Source organism: Schistocerca piceifrons, chromosome 8 (assembly GCF_021461385.2).
Source record: "Schistocerca piceifrons isolate TAMUIC-IGC-003096 chromosome 8, iqSchPice1.1, whole genome shotgun sequence".
NCBI lineage: Eukaryota > Metazoa > Arthropoda > Insecta > Orthoptera > Acrididae > Schistocerca > Schistocerca piceifrons.
Genome location: NC_060145.1, coordinates 337,935,361 through 337,956,183, shown reverse-complemented (window position 1 = coordinate 337,956,183; position 20,823 = coordinate 337,935,361). Strand labels below are relative to the sequence as shown.

At 41.3% G+C, this 20,823-nt stretch overlaps 1 protein-coding gene across 1 annotated transcript in view; it reads right to left on the bottom strand.

Annotated features, from left to right (window-relative positions):
* Positions 1-20,294, bottom strand: part of LOC124711397 (transcription termination factor 2) — a 295,179-nt gene extending 274,885 nt beyond the window's left edge. Inside the window, exon 1 of the mRNA XM_047241451.1 lies at positions 20,201-20,294. The gene's annotated coding sequence lies outside the window, so the exon portion shown is untranslated. The remainder of the gene's footprint in view (positions 1-20,200) is intronic.
* Positions 20,295-20,823: the final 529 nt, after the last annotated feature.

The following is a 20,823-nucleotide window of genomic DNA, read 5'->3' as shown; positions in this document are numbered from 1 at the left end:
TGACACCCAATGGTCAAGATGTATCTCTCCCAACACTCATGCTTCCACCATTTGATAAGCTGGCGAACTGCTACAGGGAAGGGTGCCGCTTATGCCACTGTAGAGCTCGCCAATGCTCCTTTATTGTTTCAGCTACTTCCGGCGACCACCCAGGGACTGTCTTATGCCTCGGGCACCCTAAAGAGCAAGGGATTACGTTTTCTGCCGTAAAAACGATTGTTGTAGATACCTGCTCAACCATCACAGCGATGTTACCGTGGGGGGGGGGGGGGGGATTCAACGGTGACAGCAAAGATGCCGGGGCAGTGACAGGAAGATGGGGAAGTGGTCACGACCGCACAGGTAGACATGTGCTCTCCAGTGGATAGATGGGAGAAGTCCTGGGCTGCAAATTGATAAATCAATGGCCGAGTAACTACCATGAGCCACACTGAAATGTGTGGCAGCCCCAATACTTAAGAGGCAGAGGTCGAACCAAGACAGTAAAGCTCCGACATCTCTGCCTCGGCCAGTAAGCAAAGTGCCACCCCACAAGGGGTTATGGGCATTAAAATGCTTAGGGAGTAGATCAATCAGTGCAGCTAATACATTCAGGGGTACTTCATCATCTGGAGGAAGATATACATTGCTGACAGTTATTTCCTGTGTCACCCTCATTCTGACAGCCACAACTTCAAGAGGGGTTTGAAGGGGCACAGTGTCACTACGGACTGAGTTTAGAACATAAATGCAAACTTCACCTGACACTCAATTATAGTTGCTACAGTTCCTGTAGTATCCCTTATAGCCGAGGAGGCCAAGGAACGGGATCGCTGGGAACCAGGTTTCCTGGAGGGCAATGCAGAATGCAGGTTAAAGCTTAACAGTTGCCGTAGCTCAGCTAGGAATTGGAAAAAACCGCCGCAATTCCACTTGAGGACGACATCATCGTGAGACTGGGAAGGCATGAAACATTCAATGAGGTAGTTTACACCTCAGTCACCTGCTGCCACCGACTTATTGCGTGAGCAGTCTATATGCATTCTGTCAGAGGGTCTGGCAAGATGTAGGTCCTCAGCGGACGCCAAAATCTCCACCCCATCCTCAGACGCAGAACTTGTAGTTAGCGGTGGTGTGGGCGCCACCGCAATTTCCTTGGTCTTAGGAGTTTTCTTTTTGGATTTCTCTCGTTTCTCCTTGGGTTTCCCTGGCTGGGGGGACTTCACTGATTCAGTCTCTGGGACTGAGGATTAGTGTGACGCCCTACGACCAGCTGCTTTTGGGCTCTTCAGCCACTGGCAGGTGTCACCTTCCCAGTAGCAGAAACCTGGAAAGAGAGTGGCCCAAGGGACCCCTTCTTAGCGAGAGAAGCTGAAGAAAGAATTACGCTTCTCCGGCTTAGAAGTGGGGATGGACATCCCCGATGATTGGGGGGTGTTGCTTGGTGCAGGAGCAACAGGGGGAAATGCCCCCCCACCATCGAGGGGGCAGGTGTAGTCTTCCGGCTCTGAGAGGTGACTGGGGTTGGCAGAGCTGATGGTGCCACAACTGTTGTAGCAGTGGCGTAAGATGATGTCATACATACAGGATGCAGGTGTTCAAATTTCCTCTTAGCCTCAGTGTAGGTCAGTCTGTCCAGGGTCCTGTACTCCACGATTTTCCTTTCTTTCTGGAGAATTCTGCAGTCTGGTGAGCAAGGTGAATGGTGCTCTCCGCAGCTGACACAGATGGGAGGTGGGGAACATTGAGTATTGGGATGTGATGGGCGTCCACAATCTCGACATGTGACGCTGGAAGTACAGCGAGAAGACATATGGCCGAACTTCCAGCACTTAAAGCACTACATCGGGGAAGGGATATGGGGCTTTACATTGTAGCGGTAGACCATCACCTTGATCTTCTCGAGCAATGTATCACCCTCGAAGGCCAAGATAAAGGCACCGGTGGCAACCTGATTATCCCTCCGACCTCGGTGGACACGCCGGACAAAATGTACACCTCGGCGCTCTAAATTGGCACGCAGCTCATTGTCAGGCTGCAAAAAAAGGTCCCTGTGACCACATTTAAGTTCTTATGGGGTGTGATGGTTACAGAAACACCCCCAGCTTGTCACAAGTGAGTAACGCCCGTGACTGGCCCTCGAAGCTGTTTTGATCAAGACTGACCCAGATCTCATTTTGGACAAGCCCTCCACCTCCCCAAACTTGTCCTCTAAATGCTCAACAAAAAACTGAGGCTTCATTGTCATGAAAGAATCCCCACCAGCTCTCGAACATACAAGATTCCGGGGCGAATAAGATTTGTTGCCATTCTTAGCCTAACATTCCTCCCACAGTATGGCCTGGGGGGGAATGATTTGGGGTCATACTTCTGTGCATTGAATTGAGCTCATGAACGCTTAGAGACTGCTGGTGTTTCACCATCAGCAAGAGATGATGGACTATGCTTCATCACATGTCATCCGCCCTAATGCCACCCACTCCAACCAGGGGCCCTCCCCATGGGTACCACCCAGCCGCAGCAAAGGCCACTTGGCAGGATGGCCACTACTGGGAGTCCTGATGCCCCAGGCAGATGGGCATCTACCCCTTGGCATACACGGGGAGTTAAGGCGCAGGCATCAGTAGAGCAATCCCTGTGTGGTCAGAGGGTTACAACCAACAAGGTACATGGCAGGCCCACCAGGACTGGCTACCATGCTGGATATCAGGTGCAACAAAGTCCATGTTTATCGTCGATGCAGAAAGCGACACTGCATGGTGGAAAATGCACCCAGGAAGGTGTCCTCGCCCAAGAGATGGAGAATGGGCAACACGACGACGAGAAAGTGGGCTAAAGATTTCAATGCACGAAGGATGCAGTGCACCATGTAAGGCGCCCTTCCCCATTTGGCTCGCTCTTCGGAAAAATTTTGAAAAATGTAGGTCAAACCCTACAGGGTACCATCACATAAATGCCGAAATGTATAAAATTCCTTTTAGTCACCTCTTACGACAGGCAGGAATACCTCAGGCCTATTGGGAAAGGTGAAGAGGAAGACAAACTAAAAGTAACATTTCCTCGCCCATGAGGTCCATCTCTTACTTTTGCATACCCAAAATAGCCAGATGTCATTCATGCAGTGGATGTCCTACCTAAGATGGCTTTTTTAGAAACTTAAAATTTATTTAATATTTTAAACACCATCATGCTGCATACCCAATGAAACCCTATCCAAAGGCCATTAAAATGACATTTCCATTCTGTATTGCATCTGGTTCCAGAGAAAATTGCAAGTTGCTACTCCAGGATATAGCAATTTTTAACAAAAATTTGAAAATCTAATTCTTCATAAATTTTTAACGAAATGACAAAAAACTTTTTATACTTTTAATTTATAACTACACTCATGCTCATAAATTAAGGATAATTGCAATAGCAGATTCTGAACCTCTTCTGGGCCTGGAACCATGTTGTTCATTACAAAGAAGGTTAAATTTATATACATACTTCATTAATCTATTTTTCCATTAGTGTTTCAATAATTTTCAGATTGATGGACACTTGTATGTAGTTTTCTACATGTTCTGCACCATCATTTTTAAGTATGAGTACCTATTAGTTTTGCTTGCTTTAGGTATGCACTTGGGAAAACAGCCAGATTGGATCTGTTCATTGATTACTTTTGGCAATAGAGCTTTTATGGTATTTACACAGTTTTTAAGGCAGACGCTGTGATTTCATTTTTAATTTGTATTTTGTGCCTTATTATGGTGTGCCAGCAACATCACCAAATATACTGGTCCGAGTTAAATTTTACTTATGGCAGCAGTGGGATAGTGTGCAAATGATGGCAATGTGCAATTGCTCTGCATGAGCACACCGAGTACATGGATCAATGATTTTTATTTAAATCATGGGAAAAGGTGGGTGAATTAATGTTTATTCCTAATAGAGTAGCATGTCCGATATATTAAAAAATCATTGATCCACCTGCCTTTTCCCATGATTTAATTAAAAAACACTGATTCACCTATATCCTCCAATGACATAATTAAAAAATACTGATATATTTAATCAGTGTGCTTGCACAGATCAATTGTGTTGCCAACATTAGCAAACTATATTGTGGATGTTGTAAGTAAAATTTTACCCTGGTTCCTTGTCCAAGATTCAGCAACTTTGGTCAATCTCATACAATCTCCACAAATGTGACTCTTCACATATTAAGCAATTGGACTTAACAGCTGCAATATTTTAATCATGGTCAATGCGTTATCCTCCATGGTGGCACGACGCAACCTATTTATGAAATTCATTGTCATATTAACTAACAAAATATAAAACGTAAAATAAAAATTCCAACCATAAACAACATACTGCACTGATAATTCTATACTTGAAAACAAATCTATTCCGATAACTGCCAATATCAAAATAACTCATGAACTAACAGCCACAAACAGTTCTGATATTTTTCTTCCAAACAGCACTAAAGCAGACCAATGAATCACTAATACCACTCAAGAATAATTTAGAAACCTAAAGCTCCCATGCCAGAGTGCCACTGCATATTCCAGCAACAAAATCATTTACTTTATGTCACGCCACCATGACGTCATACAACACAACACAGTTAGGCCACCGATAAAAGCAGACAATTAGTACTACCAACCTCAGTTGATCACAAGAAGTATTGTCACCACAGGTAGTTGCTGCTGAAACTTGGCATACACCACAGCCACATCATTCAAACTTTCAGCTGCTATATCTAAAACATTTGGCCTTTAGGCAGACACAAAGAAGCATGCAATGAAGGCACTGTCACTTTACAGCAAGAAGGGTTGTCTGTAAAGGAAGTTGCCAGCCAAACTCGTGTACACCTCAACAATGTCATTCCAATAATCAATCATTATCCAAACACATAAAACATGAATATCTGCCCTGCAACAGCAGTCCACAGCCAATAACACCAACGGAATATCGCTACCTACAAACTACGGCTCCTAAGTATGTCAAGGAGAGCACAACAGTGTGTGGCATTTTCTTTGGAGACAATTGGGATGGTCATGTCAACCCAGGCAGTATGCAGTCATCTCCACACAATCAAAACAGTCCCAAGGTGTCCAATACTAACAGTACATTGCTGTGTGGCATAATGTGCAAGGGAATGCCTGGAATCGAACTTGGGTAAATGTTGTCATGTTCTGATGATGATGATTGGTTTGTGGGGCGCGCAACTGAGTGGTCATCAGCGCCCGTACACATTCCCAATCTGAACACAATCCAATCTCGCCACTTTCATGAGTGATGATGGAATGATGAGGACAACACAAACACCCATTCCCGGGCAGAAAAAAATCCCCAACCCAGCCGGGAATCAAACCAGGACTCCGAGATCCAGAGGTAGCAACACTAGCCACTAGGCCACGAGCTGTGGATTTGTCAGGTTCTCTGCAATGAGGATTTGTGTGACACCAGATGATCGTTGTTCAGAAGGTAGGGTACCAATGCATATCTTGGGCATTCAGGCATAGGGATTCAGCAGAGATGAGTCACATTCTGAGGTCTGTGCAGTATTGGGACAGGGTCCCCTAACTTACCGTCCAATCCTAAATTCTAAATTTAAGCAATAGGTTTATCTTTATAGACAATAACGTATGAGCACACTGCACTTAACTAATGAAGTTTCCTCCTAGGAGACTATAAACTATTATCTGTGAAAAAGAAGTTGACTGAGCACATTTGGGATCACCTTCAACTTACAGTACATCATCACGGGAATACCTTCAACACTGTATTACTCCAGGAACGCTGCAGCCAAGGAGTGGGACAGGCTTGAGCTCAGGAAAGTCTCAAACGTCACACCGGCAGCTTGCCAGGAATAATCTGAGCATGTTTCAATGCACAAGGTGAAGTAAGATGCTACTGATGGTTACTCAACAGCAGATTTACATTTCACGGATGTGCAAAGCTATCCACTTTCAAACACACTGTCCTAATTTTGGTTAGGGTTTTGTTTTCATTTCAGAGTGATGGTATTTTTTCAGTCTCATAAGGCTTATTCCCCTGAAATCTAACCCCACACCCATTTACAGATAACTCCAGCTGGCACAAAACTCTTAAGCAGGTTATGTGTGGGCCACCTTCCTTTAATGTCTCCCAAATGAAGTTATTGGTTTGGTGCGTCATCTTTAGTCCTCCTTTGTGGGAAATTTGCAAACTCCATGAAATAGTTTATTTGCTGATATGAGTCAGTCAGACATTGTACTTATCAATAACCATACCCTGACCAAATATAAAACGTACAAGGAAAAGGAAGAGTTCTATGACGAACTACAACAAACAACTGAGAGCACACCAACTAGAGTCATCAAGATAGTCATGGGAAATTTTAATGGAAATGGAAGACAAGAAGAATTCTGCATACCAGTTATAGGAAGATACAGTTTGCATGATGAGGCCAATGACAACGGTCAGAGGATGATCAACTTTGCTATCTCAAAGAATCTGAGAGTAGGTTCAACTTACTTCGAATACAGGAGAACATACAAGGGAACCTTGTGTTCACTTGATGGAAGAACCACCAACCAGATAGATCACACCTTTGTGGACCAGTACTGTAAGCACATAGTCGTGGACACCAGCTCATATAAAGGCACCAATGTGGATCAGACCACTTCCTCATTCTGTGTAGACTTAAAATGATGTTCACCTACACATATAAGAAAGAGACAGTACAACCGGCTTTGAATGTTGAGAAGCCATGAGAAAGTGCAATTAGGCCTAAAGAATAATATGCTATGGAAATCAAAACTAGTTTGCAGCCCTAGAATATCTGGAAGCAAGAGAAAACATTGAGGAAAAGTGGAAGGAGAAGAAGTCCACATAAGCATAACTGAAGATAGGTTGGGAAGAAAGAAGAGAATGAAAAAGAGAAAACAGTTTAACAAGACATGCCAGAAGGCTACAGAAAACAGAAGGAAAATGAGGGGTAAGTGGCTGGCAGACAAGGAGAATGAGCAGAAAAGGAACATTTTCTTAACATCAGAAAGGAGATGAAGCAAATCCTGAGAACTGAGATGAGGATATATCTAACCAGTTTACTAGAACAAGAGGAGAGCCAAAACAAGAATCCACGACAATTTTCCCAGGGCATCAAAACTCTGAAACGTGAATTTCAGAGCCCAGTCTTTTTTTATTAGAGATTAAAACAGCAACTTGGAAATGACAAAGAAAGAACAGTAGAAAATGGAGAAAATATTTCTCAAAACTCTTGGATCATCCTGACCCAGAGCAGATGCTACCTGAAGACACCACGGAGGAAAGATGAATGGGAAGTGACTGAAGAAAATGTGAAGATTGTAATCAAAAGACTCAAAAATAACAAGGCCCCAGTGGAGGATAGCATAACAGGAGAATTAATCAAAGAGGGAGGTGACAGCTGGCACGTAAGAGATACATAAACTAATCCTGTTGATATGGAAGAGTGACAGATGGCCTGAAGACTGAAAATTGTCCATAATACATCCGATATAGGCCTACAAGAAAGGAAGCAAAATGGAATGGGGTTATTGACAAAATAATGTAAATGGATGGATAAAAAGTCTACTCACCAAGTGGCAGCTGGAGAACATACACACAGAAAAGTTTAACTGTTACAAGGTTTCGGAGCCAGTGGCTGCTCCTCCTCCTGGTGGAAGAGTTGAAGGGAAAGGAAAAGGAAAAGTGGCGAAGGAAATGAACTAGAGAATGGGGTACAGTTCAGAAAAGTCATCCAGAACCCTGATACTGTCAGTCATTACCCTCAGAAAATTACAACCATTTATAGAGAACAACATACAGAAATACCAGGCTGGCTTTCGATCCAACTGATCGACAACAGATCACATTTTCACCCTAAGAGAATTGTTTGAAAACACTGCAACATGACAGATATATCTATAATCTACTCATTAGTCTTCAATGTGCATACATCATCATACACAGGAATAGCCTATATAGTGCACCATGTGGCTTCAGAAACTATGAGAAGCTATTGAGAATAACGCAAACTTCTATGGATGGATCAAGGACAGCAGTTCGTTTTCGAGGGTTCACATCAGAAATGTTCGAGACAGTGACAGGTCTCCAACAATAGGATACTCTCATGTGTGTTCTATTCAACGTCATCTTTTAGAAAGCATTAAATGAATGTAGGTAACAGGAGTGGACTGGAGTGCAGATAAACGGTAATTTCAATTTTCTCGCATATGCAAATGACATAGTACTGCTAAAGGAATTAAACCACGAGTTGAAAGAAATGTACCAGAAAATGGACAAATATGTACAGAAGGTTGGGCTAAAAGTAAATCAAGACAGAACAGGGCCATTCCATGCCAAGTGGTCTAATATCGAGAAATGTTCCCACATGACCATCGTAGATGTTGATGAAGTTTTGTATGAACATTCACACATGTTCTCAATGAACACTGGTAAAGCTTCAGTTTCAGAAATTCAATACTTGCAGAGATATAGTCACTTGTTTGAAACCATAGCACAGCTTCCAATAGGGCATCCTTGAATTTTCAACAACTTTGAGATGAGATATCTCTCTAAGTATTTGCATGAAAGAAACAAAACGTGGCCATCTTATACAACTTTTAGAGCTCTTTAAAGAAAATATTAAGAAAAGGATTTCTGAGCAGTTTTCATATAGATAATTTGAAGCAAAGTTGGGCGAAAAAATAGCTGTTTCAAAAAAATGCGAACTTTAGTTTTTTATATCTCCAAAAGTAATTGTGGGATGTACATGAAACTTTGCACACCATAACTCACCAACACAAAGTCTTAGAATATAAAATTTCATTCTCCTATTGCTTTCCATTATTTCACAAATCTAGGGTGAATTTGACGATTTTTCAAAAGTGCTAAAAATGGGCATTTTTAGTCATTTTTTTCATAAAAGTGTTTTCTCCAAACTCTTCTAAACTATGGTAATTAGAAAGAGCATATTCTAAACTATCTAGAAAAGTGGATTTCGTTTTGCAATGCAAGCATATAAGGCCCTAAAAAGTAGCATCATCAAAGAGGTGCACTGGAAGTTTGAACACATTTTTCTGGCACTCAAATTATACCTGAAACCTTTTATTATGCCTAAGAAATGTTTATTAGTGCCTTGAATAATTGAAATAAAAAGATCTGGTAAATAGGCAATGAGACTGTCAGAAAAACTTGAAAACTATGAGAAGTAGCCCTTCTGCTTTTATCGTAAGTGTTCATCTGCATAAAACTCATCTCATTTGAAGAAAAAAAAAAAAAATTAAGAATTCAGTGAATAATAGCATCATATTTTTTGTACTTCTCAAAATTGTGAATATTTACAAGTGGAAAATGAAGACCTAATTTTTGGATTCAATTGTATAAAACATTTTTCCAAAAAAGAATCAGTTTGCTTGAATCATGCATCAAGTGATGTAAATTTTCCAATCAATATTGCAGAGATTTTAATACGTAGGTGTTGTAACCTGTGAATTTTTGTCTTAAAGTTATTAAGGAAACGTGAAATTGGTTGGTTAAACATCTAAGAGTTTTAATTTTGTATTTAATCACACTTAAATGTAGCCAACTACCTTGGTAAATACGTAACCACTAGTTTCACAGAGAAAATTCACAAGATTCACTGTTTATAGAAAATATAATGGCAACAATTATTTTAACCATCAGATTGTTTCATTATTGTGAGCCTTGTTTGAACAATCAGTATTTCAGTGGCGTGTTTGCAGCATAGTGAGTGGGTTCTCTTGACTGAGTGTGTCTTGTTAAGTGATTCGTAAAACCATCAAAGTTTGTAATCTAATTTACACAAAATTGTTTTGATTGTGTCTTTTATAGCATATATCTCTTATTAGATTTTTTCATTGGTATTATACATTGTGTATAATTTCACTCAGTAGCAATTTGTCTGAAATTTAAGCAGATTATAATTTGCACTTAGAGACCAAATACATTATTTAGTTACTGAATAGAGATGGATGCAGAAGGGAACAGCATACCTTCCTGCTCATTTGGGCAAGGAGATAGTGGAACAAAGTGTCATGTCACTTTCTTTGCCAAAAAAGCTGCTTTAAAATGGTTTGCGGATTTTAGTGATGAGGAAAAATAGTTGTTGGTCCAACGTTCTGAAGCAAAGCTGGAAAATACCTCTCGTTTGCCTACACCATGAAGCCCTGTTATTGACACAATGTGAGAGGTTACAAAAAAAATGCTTCAATCCCTTTGGGAAGGTGAATCCTAATGTTAAGGCAGGAATTCGCATTCTTGATACTGCAACAACTAATAAGGCTTCTGATATGTTGAAGAAGCAGCTTGTTAATAACATAAAGCCAGGTCAGAAAATTTGTCCGGCTTGCAGGACTACCTTAAATAAACACTTGGACGAAGCTTTATCAGCCTCATCATCACATTCTGATGAGGACTTTACACCAAAAGAAGAATTAAATAGTAGCTTATTGTCTATCGGTATTTCACCCCTGAAGAGAACAGTAAGCTACAGAGATAAGCCCCAATATGTGAAGAAGAAAATTCAAAAGGTTCAAAATGTGATTAAAAACAGAATTGTAAATGCAATAGGAGTAAACCGACAAATTGAAGATGCTAGTGAAATTAAGGAATGTGGAAACTGTGCCGACTATGCACATTTGCTGACTGAACTGAAAGCCAAGATGCAGAATGTAATTCATAAAGAACAGATGCAAATTTTAACATTGGCGCCTGTAAGTTGGACAGTCAGACAAAGAGCAGCTCAGCTCAGCGTGTCGAAAGAATGGTGAAGAATGCTCGGGAGCTTCAGGCAGAGAAGTGCATTCTGGCACTTCCCGAAAATAGGCAAAGCAGGGAATTACCAGCAGAAGTTGCTAGTAGAGTGCAAAATTTTTTTGAAGACGATGAGTATGGTAGGATGTGCCCTAGAAAAAAGATAGTATTTACATCTACATCTACATCTATACTCCGCGAGCCACCTTACGGTGTGTGGCGGAGGGTACTTATTGTACCACTATCTGATCCCCCCTTCCCTGTTCCATTCACGAATTGTGCGTGGGAAGAACGACTGCTTGTAAGTCTCCGTATTTGCTCTAATTTCTCGGATCTTTTCGTTGTGATCATTACGCGAGATATATGTGGGCGGTAGTAATATGTTGCCCATCTCTTCCCGGAATGTGCTCTCTCGTAATTTCGATAATAAACCTCTCCGTATTGCGTAACGCCTTTCTTGAAGTGTCCGCCACTGGAGCTTGTTCAGCATCTCCGTAACGCTCTCGCGCTGACTAAATGTCCCCATGACGAATCGCGCTGCTTTTCGCTGGATCATGTCTATCTCTTCTATTAATCCAACCTGGTAAGGGTCCCATACTGATGAGCAATACTCAAGAATCGGACGAACAAGCGTTTTGTAAGCTACTTCTTTCGTCGATGAGTCACATTTTCTTAGAATTCTTCCTATGAATCTCAACCTGGCACCTGCTTTTCCTACTATTTGTTTTATGTGATCATTCCACTTCAGATCGCTCCGGATAGTAACTCCTAAGTATTTTACGGTCGTTACCGCTTCCAATGATTTACCACCTATGGCATAATCGTACTGGAATGGATTTCTGCCCCTATGTATGCGCATTATATTACATTTATCTACGTTTAGGGAAAGCTGCCAGCTGTCGCACCATGCATTAATCCTCTGCAGGTCCTCCTGGAGTACGTACGAGTCTTCTGATGTTGCTACTTTCTTGTAGACAACCGTGTCATCTGCAAATAGCCTCACGGAGCTACCGATGTTGTCAACTAAGTCATTTATGTATATTGTAAACAATAAAGGTCCTATCACGCTTCCCTGCGGTACTCCCGAAATTACCTCTACATCTGCAGATTTTGAACCGTTAAGAATGACATGTTGTGTTCTTTCTTCTAGGAAATCCTGAATCCAATCACAAACCTGGTCCGATATTCCGTAAGCTCGTATTTTTTTCACTAAACGTAAGTGTGGAACCGTATCAAATGCCTTCCTGAAGTCCAGGAATACGGCATCAATCTGCTCGCCAGTGTCTACGGCACTGTGAATTTCTTGGGCAAATAGGGCGAGCTGAGTTTCACATGATCTCTGTTTGCGGAATCCATGTTGGTTATGATGAAGGAGATTTGTATTATCTAAGAACGTCATAATACGAGAACACAAAACATGCTCCATTATTCTACAACAGATTGACGTAAGCGAAATAGGCCTATAATTATTCGCATCTGATTTATGACCCTTCTTGAAAATGGGAACGACCTGCGCTTTCTTCCAGTCGCTAGGTACTTTACGTTCTTCCAGCGATCTACGATAAATTGCTGATAGAAAGGGGGCAAGTTCTTTAGCATAATCACTGTAGAATCTTAAGGGTATCTCGTCTGGTCCGGATGCTTTTCCGCTACTAAGTGATAGCAGTTGTTTTTCAATTCCGATATCGTTTATTTCAATATTTTCCATTTTGGCGTCCGTGCGACGGCTGAAGTCAGGGACCGTGTTACGATTTTCCGCAGTGAAACAGTTTCGGAACACTGAATTCAGTATTTCTGCCTTTCTTCGGTCGTCCTCTGTTTCGGTGCCATCGTGGTCAACGAGTGACTGAATAGGGGATTTAGATCCGCTTACCGATTTTACATATGACCAAAACTTTTTAGGGTTCTTGTTTAGATTGTTTGCCAATGTTTTATGTTCGAATTCGTTGAATGCTTCTCTCATTGCTCTCTTTACGCTCTTTTTCGCTTCGTTCAGCTTTTCCTTATCAGCTATGATTCGACTACTCTTAAACCTATGATGAAGCTTTCTTTGTTTCCGTAGTACCTTTCGTACATGATTGTTATACCACGGTGGATCTTTCCCCTCGCTTTGGACCTTAGTCGGTACGAACTTATCTAAGGCGTACTGGACGATGTTTCTGAATTTTTTCCATTTTTGTTCCACATCCTCTTCCTCAGAAATGAACGTTTGATGGTGGTCACTCAGATATTCTGCGATTTGTGCCCTATCACTCTTGTTAAGCAAATATATTTTCCTTCCTTTCTTGGCATTTCTTATTACACTTGTAGTCATTGATGCAACCACTGACTTATGATCACTGATACCCTCTTCTACATTCACAGAGTCGAAAAGTTCCGGTCTATTTGTTGCTATGAGGTCTAAAACGTTAGCTTCGCGAGTTGGTTCTCTAACTATCTGCTCGAAGTAATTCTCGGACAAGGCAGTCAGGATAATGTCACAAGAGTCTCTGTCCCTGGCTCCAGTTCTGATTGTGTGACTATCCCATTCTATACCTGGTAGATTGAAGTCTCCCCCTATTACAATAGTATGATCACGAAACTTCTTCACGACGTTCTGCAGGTTCTCTCTGAGGCGCTCAACTACTACGGTTGCTGATGCAGGTGGTCTATAGAAGCATCCGACTATCATATCTGACCCACCTTTGATACTTAACTTAACCCAGATTATTTCACATTCACATTCGCTAATAACTTCACTGGATATTATTGAATTCTTTACTGCTATAAATACTCCTCCACCATTGGCGTTTATCCTATCCTTGCGGTATATATTCCATTCTGTGTCTAGGATTTCGTTACTGTTCACTTCCGGTTTTAACCAACTTTCCGTTCCTAATACTATATGCGCACTATTTCCTTCAATAAGAGATACTAATTCAGGAACCTTGCCCTGGATACTCCTGCAGTTTACCAATATTACGTTAACTTTTCCTGTTTTTGGTCTCTGAGGACGGACGTTCTTTATCAACGATGATAATGTCCTCTCTGGTAAGCCGTCAGGTATTTTATCGTTTCGCCCAAGGGGGGGTCCCTCTAACCTAAAAAACCAAAACCCCCGTGTGCACGCCACACGTACTCTGCTACCCTAGTAGCTGCTTCCGGTGTGTAGTGCACGCCTGACCTGTCTAGGGGGGCCCTACAGTTCTCCACCCAATAACGGAGGTCGATGAATTTGCAACCATTATAGTCGCAGAGTCGTCTGAGCCTCTGGTTTAGACCTTCCACACGGCTCCAAACCAGAGGACCGCGATCGACTCTGGGCACTATGCTGCAGATATTAAGCTCAGCTTGCACTCCGCGTGCGATGCTGGTTGTCTTCACCAAATCAGCCAGCCGCCGGAAGGAACCAAGGATGGCCTCAGAACCCAAGCGACAGGCGTCATTCGTTCCGACATGTGCTACTATCTGCAGCCGGTCACATCCAGTGCGTTCAATAGCTGCCGGAAGGGCCTCCTCCACATTACGGACGAGACCCCCCGGCAAGCACACCGAGTGCACACTGGCATTCTTCCCCGACCTACCCGCTATTTTCCTGAGGGGCTCCATAACCCGCCTAACGTTGGAGCTCCCTATAACTAATAGGCCCGCCCTCTGTGACTGTCGGGACCTTGCCGGAGAATCGGCCACTGGCCCAACAGGCGAGGCATCCTGTGGTGGCTCGGAAACGATGTCATCACCACTAGGAAGCACCCCGTACCTGTTGGAAAGGGGTAAGGCAGCTGCCACGCGGCCAGATCCCACCTTCGCCTTTCGGCCAGGCACGCGCGAGCCCACCACTGTCCGCCATTCACCCTGGAGTGATGGCTGACCGGTAAGATGCTCACTGCCGGAAGACGCAGCGACATCAGGGGTTCCATGTGATTCCAAGGCCACCGAAGTAGGCATAGGTCTCACCACAGTTGCCCCAACGCCACTACGAGCCGACGCCTGCGCCTCGAGCTCGATGAGCCTAACAGACAAAGCCTCCACCTGCCCCCGAAGAGTGGCCAATTCTCCTTGCGTCCGCTCACAACAACCACAGTCCCTACACATGACTATGTTTACCCTACTCTATACGGTGACAAATTCCCAAGATAATCTTCTGATGAGCTACTCTGATAATCAAGAAACACTCACTGAAATACGAGACGCGAAAACTACGCTAGGTTTTCCCAGAAAAACTATTTAAAAGCTAAGCGCAGCAAATAAGTACAAAAACGCTTTATACAAACAGTACTCGCTGCTGCTGGTGCTCTCGCTCTGGCTGTCACAAGACAACTGCTGATTCAAGTGACTAGTGGCTAACGGCCGCGAAACAAACAAAAGACGGTTTTAGGGCGCTTTCTGTTCTAAACGATCAAGAAAACACTAAGAAATCTAACACGAAAACTACGTAAAGTTTTATCAAGAACTGTTAGTTACTATGCAGAGCAGATAAACACAAATAGGATCCCTTCCTTAGTGGATGGTCGTAAACAAAATGCAAAATAAACGCTTTATACAAACAGTACTCGCTGCTGCTGGTGCTTTAGACTTTTAAATAGAAAGACATACATGCAGAAAAGATTGTTACTTTGCAATTTACGGGAAATGTATGTTATCTATAAGAATATAAATGGTCCACAAATAGGGTTCTCAAAGTTTTGTGAACTTAGACCCAAATGGTGTGTAACAGTAGGATCAGCTGGAATGCATGCAATTTGCGTCTGTGCAATTCACCAAAATGTTAAGCTTATGCTTAGCAGAGCTGGTATACGTGAATATTATAAGGAGATTCTCAGCAAGGTAGTTAGCAGTTTGAACTCTAAACAGTGCACGCTACATCGCTGTGAAAGGTGTCCTGGGTCTGAAGCTATAGCATCTGAAATTGCCAGCTATTTCCTAGATCATGAGCCATAGGAAGTTGTTGTGTTTAAGCAATGGATACATACTGATCGGGCCACACTGGACACGAAGCAAATGGTAGTGGATGAATTTATTGAAGATGTAAAAAATAAAATATAGAGTCTCTCATGCCATCATTACATTGCCAAGCATCAAAGCTTGCATCTTAAAGGCCTTAAATGTCATCTGAAAGACGAAGAGCTTGTCCTAATGGATTTTGCAGAAAATTATTCTTTTATCATTCAGGATGCTGTGCAAGGCTTCCACTGGCACAATAGTCAAGCAACAATTCATCCATTTGTTATCTACTTTCGTCAAAATGAGAAAGTAAAATCTTTAAGTTTTTGCATTATCAGTGATTGTTTGCGACATGACACTATTACAGTTCACGTTTTTATCAAGGAGCTTATCAAATATATAAAAGCACGGTTTGCACAGATATCCCACATTCATTATTTCAGTGATGGCTCCAGTGCTCAATATAAAAATTTCAAGAATTTCCTAAATTTGTGATTTTGGAATGACAGCCGAATGGAATTTTTTTTTGCTACTAGTCATGGGAAATAACCTTGTGATGGGATTGGAGGTACAACAAAGCAGTTAGCAGCAAGAGAAAGCTTGCAACGGCCACTTAAAGGACAAATTCTTACTCTCCTAGATCTGTTTCACTTCTGCTCTGAAAACAATAATGGAATTAAATTTGTTTTGTAGCAGGCACTAGAGAAAATCATCACTTTTTACCTATTGATGAAACAACAATTCAGGTCAGCAGAGTTTCAAATGATTGTTCATCTTTTCTAGCTAAAATGGGTCACAGTAACGAAGGAGGCATATTAATGTCTGCTCTCCAACCAGGCCAATATGTTGCATGCATCTATGAAAACGTGTGGTGGATTGGGAATATCTGTGAGACCTCCACAGCGCAAAGGGATGCATTAATAAACTTTATGCACCCACATGGTCCAGCAAATTCATTTTATTGGCCACCAAGAAGTGACAAGTGCTGGGTTCTGGAACACCACATTATTGCAGTTATTCCAGCTCCATCAGTAAATTCGTCTGGCCGTCAATACACCATTCCTCTTGATATTCATCAGAAACTTAATGTAGCATATCAAAAATTGAAATAGGTTAGAGGAAACAATCTAAGGAACCCAAGAGTGCCTTCTAATTTTACACAGGACACATAAATAATTTTACTATCAGGCTTGGGAACCTGTGTAAAGAAACCCTTATCACGCTTGGGATCCTGTGGTAAAGAAACCCACCCGTGGCTGTTGTTGCTAAGCTATCAGGCGTGGCCCCTATGGCAATGGGAATGCTGCTTTTCTCAGGTGAAATGAAACTAGCAGTGGTTAAGGCACCATGGACCATAGCAACTCATTTATACACTTCTTTTCTATCAGTAAGCTGTTGTTGTTCATTAAACAGGCAACTAATAATTAAATGATTATGCAAATAAATTTTACGATTTACATTCATTCTTAATAATAATTGTGTGTGTGTGTGTGTGTGTGTGTGTGTGTGTGAGAGAGAGAGAGAGAGAGAGAGAGAGAGAGAGAGAGAGAGAGAGAGGGGGGGGGGATTAAGAAATAACATTGTTCCTATTTTTATTCTTTAGTTATTGGACTTAAGCTAGGTCCTATACATCAGGACTTCTTATTTCACTTATCCCAGACATTAATAAAGATGTATAAGGCAAAATAAAAGATTTCAGGTATAATTTCAGTGCCAGAAAAAGTGTTCAAACTTCCAGTGCGCCTCTTTGATGATGCTACTTTTTAGGGCCTTATATGCTTGCATTGCAAAACGAAATCCACTTTTCTAGATAGTTTAAGAATATGCTCTTTCTAATTACCATAGTTTAGAAGAGTTTGGAGAAAATACTTTTTTGAAAAATTTAACTAGAAATACCCATTTTTACCACTTTTTGAAAAATCGTCAACTTCACCCTAGATTTGTAAAATAATGGAAAGCAATAGGAGAATGAAATGTTATATTCTAATACCTTGTGTTGGTGAGTTATGGTGTGCAAAGTTTCATGTACATCCCACAATTACTTTTAGAGATATAAAAAACTAAAGTTCGCTTTTTTTTTAAACAGCTGTTTTTTCGCCCAACTTTGCTTCAAATTATCTATATGATAATTGCTCAGAAATCCTTTTCTTAATATTTTCTTTAAAGAGCTCTAAAAGTTGTATAAGATGGCCAAGTTTTGTTTCTTTCACGCAAGATATCTCATCTCAAAGTTGCTGAAAATTCAAGGACGCACTATAGAAAGCTGTGCTATGGTCTTAAACAAGTGACTGTATCTCCGAAAGTATTGAATTTGTGAAACTGAAACTTTAGCAGTGTTCATTGAGAACATGTGTGAATGTTCATAGGCCTACATAATTTCATCAAAATCCATAAGAGTCATGTGGGAGCCTCTAGACCACTTGGCATGGAATGACCCAACACAGTTCACACAATTAGGAAGAAGACAAGAGTATCAAGGCTTTCTTGAGACATATGGCATGAGGTTCAAGAGAGTTCACCACTTCAAATACTTGGGACCCTGGTTTACCAGCAACATAGCACAGCAATGGAAGTCAGGAAAAGAATGGCAGTGGGAATGAAATACAGGTATTGCCTCAGGATAATGCTAAGCTCAAAATCAATATGAGCGAGCACTAAAATGAGAATATACAACACAGCGATATGCCCAGGTTCAGAAACCTGGGGCATGACTAAACGACAAAATAAAATACTATTAACATTTAAAAGAAGAGATGGGGAATGATTTTATATAAAAGAGAATGGAGGAAGAGGAAAATCAAGAAAATCTACCTCTTGAAGCAACAACTAACAATCCTAAAGAGCAGAACAATCCAATGGGTAGGCCATGTAACATGTATACAAGAAAGACAGGTGCAGAATGCACTCAAAGGGAAACCAAACAGCAGACACCCATAAGATGAAGGCAGTGCTGGATGGATGACCTGTCAGCCCTGGGAACTGAAAAACCCAGAGGAAATGAGAACAAAACAGAAAGGAATGGAGGTAGTTTGTGGAAGCAGAATGCAGCCTGCCAGTATTACTTCAAGAATGGGAGGGGGCCTGGAAGCATAAAGTTCCTGATCATCGTACCTCGTGTTAATGTCCTAAATTAAGTTAGGCCTCTTCTCAGTATCCCAAGACGTGAGGGCTTGTGACATTGTTGAATGCAACCTCTCTGTTCATTGTGGACTTTAAGTTATTCACACACACACACACACTAGTCACCTACACTCAAGAGATACACTTAAAATTCTCAGACAATGCAAAGATAGGGGCCATTGTGCATGGAGGACCACTTATATTTATATGTATGTAGACTGAATGGTGATATCAGTACATTCTTTGAACTACAACTGTGACGTGTGTGTGTGTGTGTGTGTGTGTGTGTGTGTGTGTGTGTGTGTGTGTGTGTGTTGCAGGGGTGGGGGGTCTTTGTTTACTGTGTGTAGTTCCTTATTAGAATCATGTTTGTTACCAATACTGAATTTGGCATCTTTAGATAATTTCTTGGATTGTATGGTTTGATTTTGACCTTCCCATTGAAGCAGGAACCAATGCATCACAGGACAATGGACTATGCAAAGGTACTTTACATTGCTCCCAATTGCAGGTGTGGGGAACAGCAAGAGTAGATTGTTGGCTTTACTGACCACAACTTGCTGTCCCCAACTTCTCACCATAAGTCCCTCCCACTGACATACGATTGTGCTCCTTAAGAGAGAGGTTATGTAGTATATTGCTCTTATGTCTACAAATGTAATTTCTGACATAAACATTGCGTTACAAATACGTTCAATGAAGCTCAAGCACTACACGTGATTAAAGCAAATCTTAAAAAGTGGCTTTGTGATTATAAATTCCTTAACGTCTGCAAAATTTACCAACAAACATGAGAATTTTTCACATCATTCTTTCATTAAACACAACCGTAAACAGTTGTTTATAACTTAGCAAGAACTGAAAGACAGCAACACGTAAGTGAAAGCAATTTGACTAAATCAGAACCTTATTAGGAGGCTAACTCACAAATCCAATAGTCTGCATACACGAATAAACGACTTCTAGGTCGGCAACGGGACAGCTTAACAGCATGATGATGTTGACACTATGATCGACGGATAATACACATCAGTCATACCAAACATAACATAGTTGGCGAATTAAATAAACACGACCAATTAATTTGGAAGCAGCTCACGCCCTGAAACTGTCACACGGCAAAATAGTTACTCAGTTGTCAGACACATTATTGTAAAGTCAATATGTTTCACAACAAAAGTCGAGGTTAAAAGACACAAAAAAATTCAATGCTGGTCTTCAAATTTTCCTTGGTATTCTGCGGAAAGCAAATCAGCTGAACGCTAGAATGCCGTAAGTTGACTGCTCGTTTGCTTTCGGGGCAGGACAGTGACATACGAGACCAACACACAATTCTTATCATCATCTTAATACGAGAATATATATACATATATATATATATCGCTAAACAAACAAATTGACTCACAACATATGCTAAATAAGCTTTCCTCCGCACAAAAGAATTCTGCCACACTCAATTCAAATTCAAACAGTGCCAAACAGAACCACAGACGAGATACACACAATGCCAAAGATGTTAATTGTTTTGTTTATAATGATCGACTCTCAATTGAGGTAACGATACATATGGGAGGTCAAAGTCAAGTTTCTTGGGAAGAAAGATTTACGGTAGGTTTGGTCGCCCGTTTTCACCAGAATTTAAAAAAAATTTCGTCGTGCTCAGCCGTTCTACTGTAGTCGATGTTTTGCTTCTAGATTTTCCTGGTCTTCATTTTTATTAAGACATTCACACTGTCGATCACTACTGGTTACGTCAAAGCAGTCCACAATTTCAAATGGCGCATTCACATAGGGAGACAACGGACCTTCATGTCACGTCACGATTTGTCGGGAAGACAGTTTTGGAGGTATCGTACTCTGATAACATCGGAAGTTAATCATTTACGCCGCACTCAGTCCCGGCCGCCTGTATTAGAGGCGGCCGTGGCACTGTGTTGTTACAGCAGTGAATTTCATGTTTTTGTTTCTTCTTATCCTTCCCTCTTATTATTTATATTTCTCCTTAATGTTTATTTTTCTTATTTTGCT